Source organism: Lepisosteus oculatus, chromosome 4, assembly GCF_040954835.1.
Source record: "Lepisosteus oculatus isolate fLepOcu1 chromosome 4, fLepOcu1.hap2, whole genome shotgun sequence".
NCBI classification, from domain to species: domain Eukaryota; kingdom Metazoa; phylum Chordata; class Actinopteri; order Semionotiformes; family Lepisosteidae; genus Lepisosteus; species Lepisosteus oculatus.
The window spans coordinates 35,481,386-35,491,592 of NC_090699.1; positions in this window are offsets into that span (position 1 = coordinate 35,481,386).

Genomic DNA, 10,207 nt, shown 5'->3' on the forward strand with positions numbered 1-10,207 from the left:
AGCCATAAACTGTTTAGACAGCCTGAATATAAAGCTATTAAAACAGATCAACTTAATTACTTCATACAAAGTGTGCAGCATATGAGTAATAGGAGTGATTAAGGGGATGCCCTTACATGGAATCAATGAAGACAAAGGGCAGAGTACATAATGGCCACATTAGTGTGATGAAGGCCTAGGTATCCTAGTGAAAAATATTGTGATTTGGACATTTTAGATGTTTAGTAAGTATGTTTTACATCTGAACTCCTGCTGAAGGCTAATACACAATAATGTATATAATGTATAATTTAAATAGTTTCTGATATGTATGGCAAGGTAATACATTACGTCTCATCATGAACAATAACCTTAACCTTAAAGTGTAGGACACCCACTCCTCAGCTGGAAAAGCATACCCATCCTATTAGGCATGAAAAAATGAGAAAGCTGCAAAGTTTTTGTGTAAATATGAGTGAAACACCATTTTCCTGATCACTATTACTGATGTGTCACTGGAATTGGAGAAGACTAGAGGACATTAGTGGCATTTTTTTAAAGAAAAAAAGGTATGTACTACTCACGTAGTAGCTGGATGTTGCTGATGACATTGCTGACTTGACATTCTGTTTCTGGGGAGTGGGGAATGCCAATTCCATTGACAAAGGAGTGCCATTTGGTTCTAGTTGTTTTGCTATTCCATTCCACCACATACAGGTGCAACTGGGTAAGACACTATGAGAGACCTGAAGGGCCACCCCAAGAGGGCATATGTCATGTTTGGGTTCATGGATGGTTTGCAGGTACTACAACTAATTTAAGAGGGGAGTCACAATTTAGAAGAAAACAAATAAAATTAGCCTTTTCCATCAAACATCCTGTGACAGAAAGTGAAAAGTAAAGTTCAAAGGCCTTTTTTTTACCTTATTATTGCCCCATATCTTAGAATGAAAGGATCAAGTATTTTGGAAGACAAGCAAGGATGCTTAGTCCAACAGAGACCTCTGATATGTGTGTGAACCAATGCCAGCCACTCTCCCCAAAATGTATAACTAAAGCATCGCTGCTGGCTCCATGACTTTGAACCCAGCTTTCCTGGGAATGACAACAGGAATGACATTACAGAATTTTATTAATTGCATATTGGTCAGCAAGGCCCATTCTGTAAGTGGGAAGAGTGCCATTAAACTGAATAGGAGATTACAGATATTGTCACATTTTTCTTTTAAGTACTAATGCTGTCTTAGGCTGCCTGCATTGCAAAGTCCATAGTGATAGTTCTTCACTAAAATATAATTCTATTTATTAGAATATAATTTAAAACATACTTATTTAGTCTGGCTTTTAATATCTGGTATATACCATCTGAAAGAATATGCTTTCTTTTCATTCTGTTTGTATTGCAAGGCATTTTGTAATCGGAATTTAGAATGGTATTCTATAAAAGAACCTAGTGTGGAGTGTCAGAATTTTCACTGTTGACACAGATATTAATGTTTTATGTAATACTCCTGAGGCTGTGCAGGCCCATTATGCAGTCTACCATATAATAGTTTATATACAATATACTTCCTCGCATTTCTTTTTTCAGACAACAATCAAGTACTTTTGAAATGATAGACTCTTTGTATAGTGAGACAAAGGGAGAACCAGCAAAGCAATAATGAAAACATCAGCCCTTCTACTGAACTAGTAAAGTCCCTTTAGCATATATCACTGCAACAGTTTGACAAGGTCAATGTATCTTTATAAAGCTGAGGGTGCAGTACCTCAATATTAAAAGTAATTGGCTGCATTACATCAACAGATGTAGGATGGTGCATAAAGTCTTGCTTAGTGCAGTTGCCTTTACTGTGAGTTCCTCTATCAATAGTTTAGTTTATGATACCCCAAAATTAAGTCCTCCACTGTCTAAATATTCAACTTTGGAACCATCTGCTGTTTTCAGTACTGTTTCCAGTTTAGTGGACCTAGTGAACGTAAGAGCTCTAACACAGGTTGTACTCTGTTTAAACTTGCTGTGGACACCTGGTAATCTTGCAATCCTGAAAGGCAAAAGCATTTTGATTGCTTGGTTTTCAATGGAGGGAGTAGTCATTTATATTTCTGTAAACAGTCTGACAGATAATCAATTATTTCAAATGTCCTTTAATAATATACAGAAAATCAAACACACTGAAAGACATTTATGTTCTTGGAAAACGTGAATTCTCGTGAATTAGATTCGTTTTATTATTATATATAAGAGAGAAGTGAGGACTTTTTAAATCCTTGGACATGCTCTTTCATCCAAGATGTAATGCTGAATTGCAGTGCTTTCATAAGACACTATAGCACCACCTACTGATTTTAATATGTATTCAATTGCACTTCTCAAATGATTTGGACTCCTCAAATGATTTGACTTGGACTTTTTTACAAAGACACTACTGAATTTGTGCTGTAAAATGGTTTCTACTTAATTTTCATTTGATAACGTACTTCATTTTGCTTTAATATTTTTAGCTCAGCCCTGTGTACATATGTTTAGTTCATTGTATGTACACAGGATTGAGCTAATAGTCCTAAAATAAGGCTTTTAATAAATGGTGTCGGAAAATAAAGAGCTGTGACAAATCACATTCTTCTTTATAGGGCAGCATTATTTTGTATCTTGTTAATTCCAAAGTGGTGAAGGATGGAAACCTTTAGGTGTGGTATTTTATGGTAATGGTAGCATTATGTGGGAGAGAAATTGCATCGTACAGTGTTCTTTTAACAGGGAAATATTGCTGGAATCATTACATTGCTGATGGAAAGCCATTTTAACATAATAATCACCTACTATTTCATCTGTGGAAAAAAAACACTCTTCAAACCCCTAGTCTTCTGAGACCAAAGCTACATTATTTATGATCTATAACTTCCACGATGCACAACACTTAATGCCAAGATGCTAGGTTTTAATAAAAGATGCCATAATTTGACATACACTTTATTATTCAACAACATGCAAATAGTGTAATAAAAACATTAGCGGCACCGAATGCAAAGCTACTATTGTAAAAATGTTTGAGATGTGGTTTTTAATAAGTAATGTCAAGCCCATCTTATGATGCATTGGTTTGTTCAATAATGCATTGGCTGTATAAATTATTCAGTTTTACAAACAGATATTCGCACTTGATAGAGATTGTGACTGATAGCTCCGCTGGATAACTTGTTGGTCTCATGTTTTCTTGTTTGGAATCTAGGTGTTTTTGTGTATTTTCTTTTATTGTGGGGGACTCTTTCTTTTGCTGTTTCACACTTATCTTCCCATAGTGACTGCACATGGACATATACTGTAAATACTGTATTTCACATGTTGTAGCTCCTATAAAACCATTTAAAATGATCTCAGAACCAAATGTATTCATGTATTTTTAATGTAAATCATTAGACCCTGATCTCTGCATTAAAGTCATACCATATCATGTTCATTTATAGCTCATGACCCTATTTGCTACACTTTCATTACAAAAATGCTAAATTGCTATAAAATTATACAGTTGTAACTCTGCTTTACATTATATAGCAGATGTTAAAATTTAGCTTCATTAATTAATGGCAATACTTTAAATATATGGCACTTTTTACAGAGTATTATGTTTTTTCTTTTTGTCTTATATAATGCATCTTTGTGCTGCATACTATTTCTGTATTAACTCAAGCGCCCCCCTGTGGTAACGGAACAGTCCTTGATCAGTCTTTTCTTTCACAATATGTATTTAACAGTGGATATCAAGTTCTGTGGAAAGTCCTAGAGATCTACAGAATAGTCAGTCTCCATCTCTTTAAAGTTAACCATTTATATATAAACTTGGAATATCTGGAGTACTTGGAGTTAATTATTTTGTGAAGACCTTCTTCAACCTGCCAAATTGTTTTTTCCTTAACATTCTCCTAAGTTTTGTAAGCATTTAAGTCTTATAGCAGAAATATCTGAATTTCATATTTCTTCAAAAATTAGTGCAGGCCAGGGGCCAAAATCAATCTTCATTCAATAATGTACGCCCCTTTTACATCAAAATCTACTTTCCACCAAAAAAGTGTTCTGATAACAACATAAAGTAATGTGTTTGTCTCACATGCTGTATCTTCTGTGTGGCAATGTTATTACTGGGGGAAATCCACCCCCACATAAGCTGTGGAGCTGATATTAGATCTGTGTGTGAGCATTAAATATATATTTTATTTGTCCATTACAAATTTTAAGGTGTAGCAGTCTTTATATTACTCAAGTTGTTTTTGGTCCTTGTCACAGGATCGTGAGATAATAACAGCTATTTTGTGGTGCATATGGTGTATATGTCATTTATAAGAACTGTTTCTGTGTTTGAGTGAAAAGTTGAAAACCAGGAATCGGTACTTTATCTGCAGGGTAATGCAAATACACTGTATTGTGCATCTAACATTGAATCCACCAGTTTTAGTTTGATATTTTCAAGATTTTATTATTATATTAGTGGAGAAAATTAGATTTCTGTTTCTTTTTGGTGACTAAACCTATGAAATGCTAGCAGTAGTGATGGTACAGCCTTAAGCAATATTTAGAGATATTTTGAAATACCAACAAAATACAGATATGAAGATATTAAGCTTGAATATATATACAAATAATCATCTGTTCTTTTGTTCAGACCTTATGTCCTGACCATACATGTACACACCCTTACTGTACATTTATATGTGATGTTTTTGTGTGCATGTGAGCTCATGTACATGAGATGGCTTTTACAGAGAGTCTGTGACATCCTGCCTTGAACGACAGCCGACTGTTTCTTGCAGCTGATGCTGAGAGGAAGCTGGAGTACTGACAGCTAATCTTGTTTAGAGAACCCTGACAAAGAGCAGGGCAGGGATTGGAAACAGAAGCGGATGTTTGTCTTTCTTACAGATCCCACTGGACACTCCAGAGTAAACACCGGGCAGCATCTTCTCAACACTTTTGACAACCCATCTCGTTCCGACACGTGCAAGGTTAGGTGGGTTCTGGTGCTGGAGTCTGCAAAACCCGGGGTCATGGTGTAGCTCTCCAACCTCTCAGAGGATGTTCCTTCTTCGGGGTCACCTCCTTGTGGTTTTATGGAAAAAAAAATGTGTGTTATATGTTGCATGATTGACTTGTTAACGCTTTATATGCCAATCTTAGCCCAGAGAGCCCAGCAGAAAATTGTGTTTTTGTAGCTAGTTTATACCATAAGACAAATCAAATAATCAATTCTTCAAGTTACCTGAAAAGACTGCCAACTTAATGTGTAGATGTCTTGAAGGATTTGTTATAAGCATTTAGAAGTTATATCCTTTTGTGATTTGGATTGAAGAAGCACAGTAATGCCTTTAATGTATTCACATCAGCAGTTAATGGATAATGAAAGGTAATCATCAAAAGAAAAGACATTTGTGATATACCGATATTTATTCTAATATACTCAAATACTGTGTTCTAATTTCTCACTAAGCATGTTACAGAAAGAAAAAAAACAATGACGGGGCTTTTAAATCTGTGAAGCATGATATGAAGAAAGACAATCATGAATAATTCATGTATTACTCAATGACCGTCACAGATTTCTCTGAGCAGAAACCATTCAGTCACTATGTTTCCAGGAAAACATACTATTCGGCAATGTATGCAGGCTATATTTATATACTGAAATAAAAAGAAACTGTCAAATTACTGTAAATGTTTAAAGCCCCATTTATCTGTCCAACTCAGATGTGTCTATTGACATTTTAAAATAGGCAATGTGTTACAACCATTTTATACAAGGCAATAGTTCTTGTTAATACTTGCTTTCTACAGTAGATGAAACTACAGTACCCTGCATTTATTGTCACATTACTTCTAGATCCTTCTAGAAAAATTAAAATCTTTGACCTTATTAGTCTTGACTAAAAGGACATTTTAAACATTTTTTTTCCCAATGTGTGTGTAAAAATTTGGCAATTCTAAGAAAACGGAAATAAATATCAGTACTCGAAGCATAGCATGGGACAAGTTTCCTACGTCTCACAAAAAAATTGAAATGTCAGCAGAGATTTAAGTAATAATAATCCCTTACACTTATATAATGGTTTTCTGGACACTCCACTCAAAGTGCTTTACAGGTAATGGGGACTCCCCTCCACCACCACCAATGTGCAGCATCCACCTGGACGATGCGACGGCAGCTGTGACCACACATCAGCTATCAGTGGGGAGGAGGACAGAGTGATGAAACCAGTTCATAGATAGGATTATTAGGAGGCCATGATTGATAAGGGCCAATTAGAAATTTGGCCAGGACACCAGGGTCACGCCCCTACTCTTTTCAAGAAACACCCTAGGATTTTTAATGACCACATAGAGTCAGGACCTCGGTTTTACAACTCCAGGTACCGACCAGTCGCACACCTGCTTAGCTTCAAAGGGTTGCCAATTGTGATTGCAGGGTGATATGGCTGCTGGCAAGTGACATTGTATGTATTACGTGTTTCCAAGCTGTTTGAAAAAAACAAACAAAAGGAAATTAAAATGCCTTTAATGTGTCTAAGAATATATATATATAAGAATAAGATGTACTGAAAAAGGTGGGGGCCATCCTGCTTATCTTGGTCATTTTGTAGTTTATTGTTTAAAGGAATCTAAAATGTTGCCCACTCATTTCTAAGAACAGCCCAGAGTTTAGGCGATATTGTCCTAAATGGCAAGCCTGTTCCAGATACTTATAATTCTCTTTTAGTTTCCGATTTTGATCCATGCTCTTGCTTTAATAGAGTGTGAAGGTGTCATATGGATTAAACTTGTCTATTTCCTCTAAAGATAAAGATAAAATAATCCTTAGAGTTATATATCTTTAGAGGATATATAACTGTAAGGATATATTGACATAACTGGTAAAGGTCTTCTCTCAATCTCCTTTGTTCTAGACTGAAAAGATTTAGGTCCCTTAACCTTTCTATTATATATATGACCATAATTTGAGGCCAAGATTAGTTTTTTCACAAGAATGTTGTTTCACAACATATCTTGCTGTGAAACTTTTATGTCTATGATTAAATAGTTGAATTGTTATATATGTGTGTATTTGTATGTACCATAACTATCATTTTGATGTATTGTTATATATTATACATTCTCAATATTTACCAAAGGGCATCACTCTTTTGAATAGTACATGTGATATTTATCATACTCATATAAAAACAGGTTAATGTATCACAAATAAGTGTTCCCTATGATACATTTAAAACATACATTCACATTTTTCACGTTTGTGGTAAGCTTTAAGCTGTTCTGTAGCTAATTGATAGGTTGAGTGCATTAAATGTTGTAATTGCCTGATATCTTCAGATTTGTAAGAAGTAATATTTTGGAAGAGGAAACCTTGCTTCAGTGCAATTTAAAGTAAAATTTGTTTATATTTCTTATTACTACTTTATTTCACCAAGTGCCCATAGTAATGTATTTAACAATACTGTCCTTGTGGAAAGACCTGGGGTCATTATTATATGATTTGTTCTCTTATTTAGAGTGCACAGCACACATCCAAGTGTGGGTGTCCTTAGAAAGTGGAAACAATCAAATTTAAGAAGTGCCACTTTACTTTCTTAATCACCAGTGGCCTGTCCTCAACTTGGCAGAGCAACTGAGGGTTTCTCTTCACTTATCTGCCACATGATGAAGCATTTAAGATTGACACAAAGGGTGCTGAGAGGCCAGGATATCTGGGTCCAGTAACAATTTGACAACATGGAGCTGAGACAGCAGGGGAAAATATATTTAGATATCTATACATTCTCCCTTGCTGTTATAGTGCATCTTATCAGATTATGTCCATGTTAATGTTTTCATCTTTTGTGAATTGAATCATAATAGCTTTAACTCATCCATAACAAATATCCTTTCTTCTTGATCTCCCTTTAGAGTTTTGCTTCCTTTTACTCACAGTTTGAACATTCTGATCCAACTCAAGTTTTCAGGTCCTGAATCTTTGTAAGAATCAATCTAACAGTCTTTGCTGTGGTAATTAAAATTCAACCAAAAATATTTTACATTTGGGAAGGGGAGTGCATTTTTGTTTTTAAAACAAACAGCAGCAGTTCTTAACCAGAACAAATGTAAGTCCGAGCAGCATTAGCTCATACAAGTGGTAGATATTAACTGACGTTCGAGAAGGATAACAACAAGTCAGTCTCACACTGCTGCACCTAATCACCATAATTAAGGAACTAACTTCACATGCTGAATTCAAACTCCTCCCTTCGCATTTGTCTCAAACATCCCTCCTCTGCCCCATCTCCATCTTCAGCAACCCCTTGGTCCACTCAATCTGAGTGGGGTTCAAACCCATGTGTCCTTTGTCCCGGAGGCTACCCAGTAACCAAGCATGTCAAGCCAAACCTTTCTCACCAAGTATTCCAAGCATTCACAAAGCATTCAATCCTTGGATGTTGTTGTCCCAAGTGAACTTATTTTGTTGCTGTTCAGCAGATAAAAGAATCAGCACAAACATATTGAGCAAGATTTTTTATTTTTAAGCAAAACCTGCCCCAGGATAATCAAGAAACAGCACCCATTTCATGATCCAAATGTAAATATGATAATTTAAATGAAAAAAAATATTGTTATTCGAAAAAAAAAAATTTGTTTTGTCCAATTTTAAAAGACCTTGATGCAGGAAGCTAAACGTAGAAGTAAATCTGTTGTTTTGTGGATTTGTTGTTAACAGTTGAGATTGAGAAAAAATAGAAATGGAGTCATTATTTTATTAAAAAATATAAATAAAATGATTACATGCAAGTAATAGGAAGTCAAGTCTTACATAAACACTGCCTCAACAATATAAGCCTGAGTCACTGCATTAGTACACTTGGTATTATTTGTCTTTTGGTCTATTTATTAAGTTACTGTTCCACAACTTTGGTCTAAATTAATATCACTTCAATTAATAATATAAAAGTTTCTCATCCTTTAATAATGAATGTTTATTTAGAAGAAATAACATTTTGAATGGTTGGAATGTAAATTGTTTTTTAACATTTTCTCATGTGTAATTTTGTTGTTTCAAAATATATGCTTCAAGATACAGTACGTATATCATCATTAAACACTTAAGCTCCTGGAAAAATCAGTCATACTTCTGAAACCAGTCAACATATGAAATAGTTGAAATAGTTTGTTTTACTTTTCCTCAAAGTTGCGTGAAATGTTGTGTTATGGGTGAACCCGAAAGTACTTTCTAAAATTGACCCTTTTATGAGAAAAAGAGCATACACCCATTTATGAAAATGTTATTCAAAGGTATTTTTAAAGGTTGCTCCATGTTTATGTCCCCTGACAGTTCATGTACAGAAGTGATAATGGACCTTAATGACCTTTAACCTGCCATTACCAAATAAAGCTGAATTCCAGTTGCAAAAAAATGATGTTTTCCTCCCCAGGGGAAAGGCCTGCTCTTTGTTCAGTCCTGGCGTGGTGCTGGCAGGCAGGCCAGGCTGGAGATAAGACTATAGAGAGAATGACTTCTTTTCCTGGGTTGAAGCACCAAGAGGAATAAACTGTCAGTGTGTGCTGCAGGCTTCACTTTGAGGCCAACTGTGGGCCCTTGTGACAACAAGCCCCAACTACAAGTTTCAGTGAGGAAATCCCAGCATGGGCTGTGCTGGTTTAAATCATTTTGACACCAATGCTGAGTTATCTCATTGAGTTATGGGGCTGTCTGCAGTAGTGGTTTATCAAATGCTCTGTCTGTCTTCTCTGAAGACATTTAGGAGGTTGGCACTTTATTTTCATTCTTGCTTCTGTCCCAGATACAGCTGCCACAGCAGATTCTGGGCAGAGAGGAGTAACCACATTTAGAAGATGTCCATAAAACTGAGGGAGTCCCCCTTTTGAAAACAAAATGTCAAAATTGTGAACAAGTCTCAAAGTGGGGAAGCATACTCTCTGCAAATACTATCTGCTTTTCTATGTATCACATCAGATATAAAGTGTATATGTGTATGTATTATTTTTATTGCATTAGGATATGTCTTGATTTTAAGACAGTATGTTTGTTTGTCCCAGTTTTAATATAAGGCATCAGTGGTAGTGTAGCGATTAGGGCTCTTGACTCATGATCGGAGTGCTCCCAACAAATCCAGCTGTTAACCTGCATGTCAAAATGTGCTAGCAAAAAAGGTTATCATAAGCATACGCATAAAATCAAACTTTAAATTACTA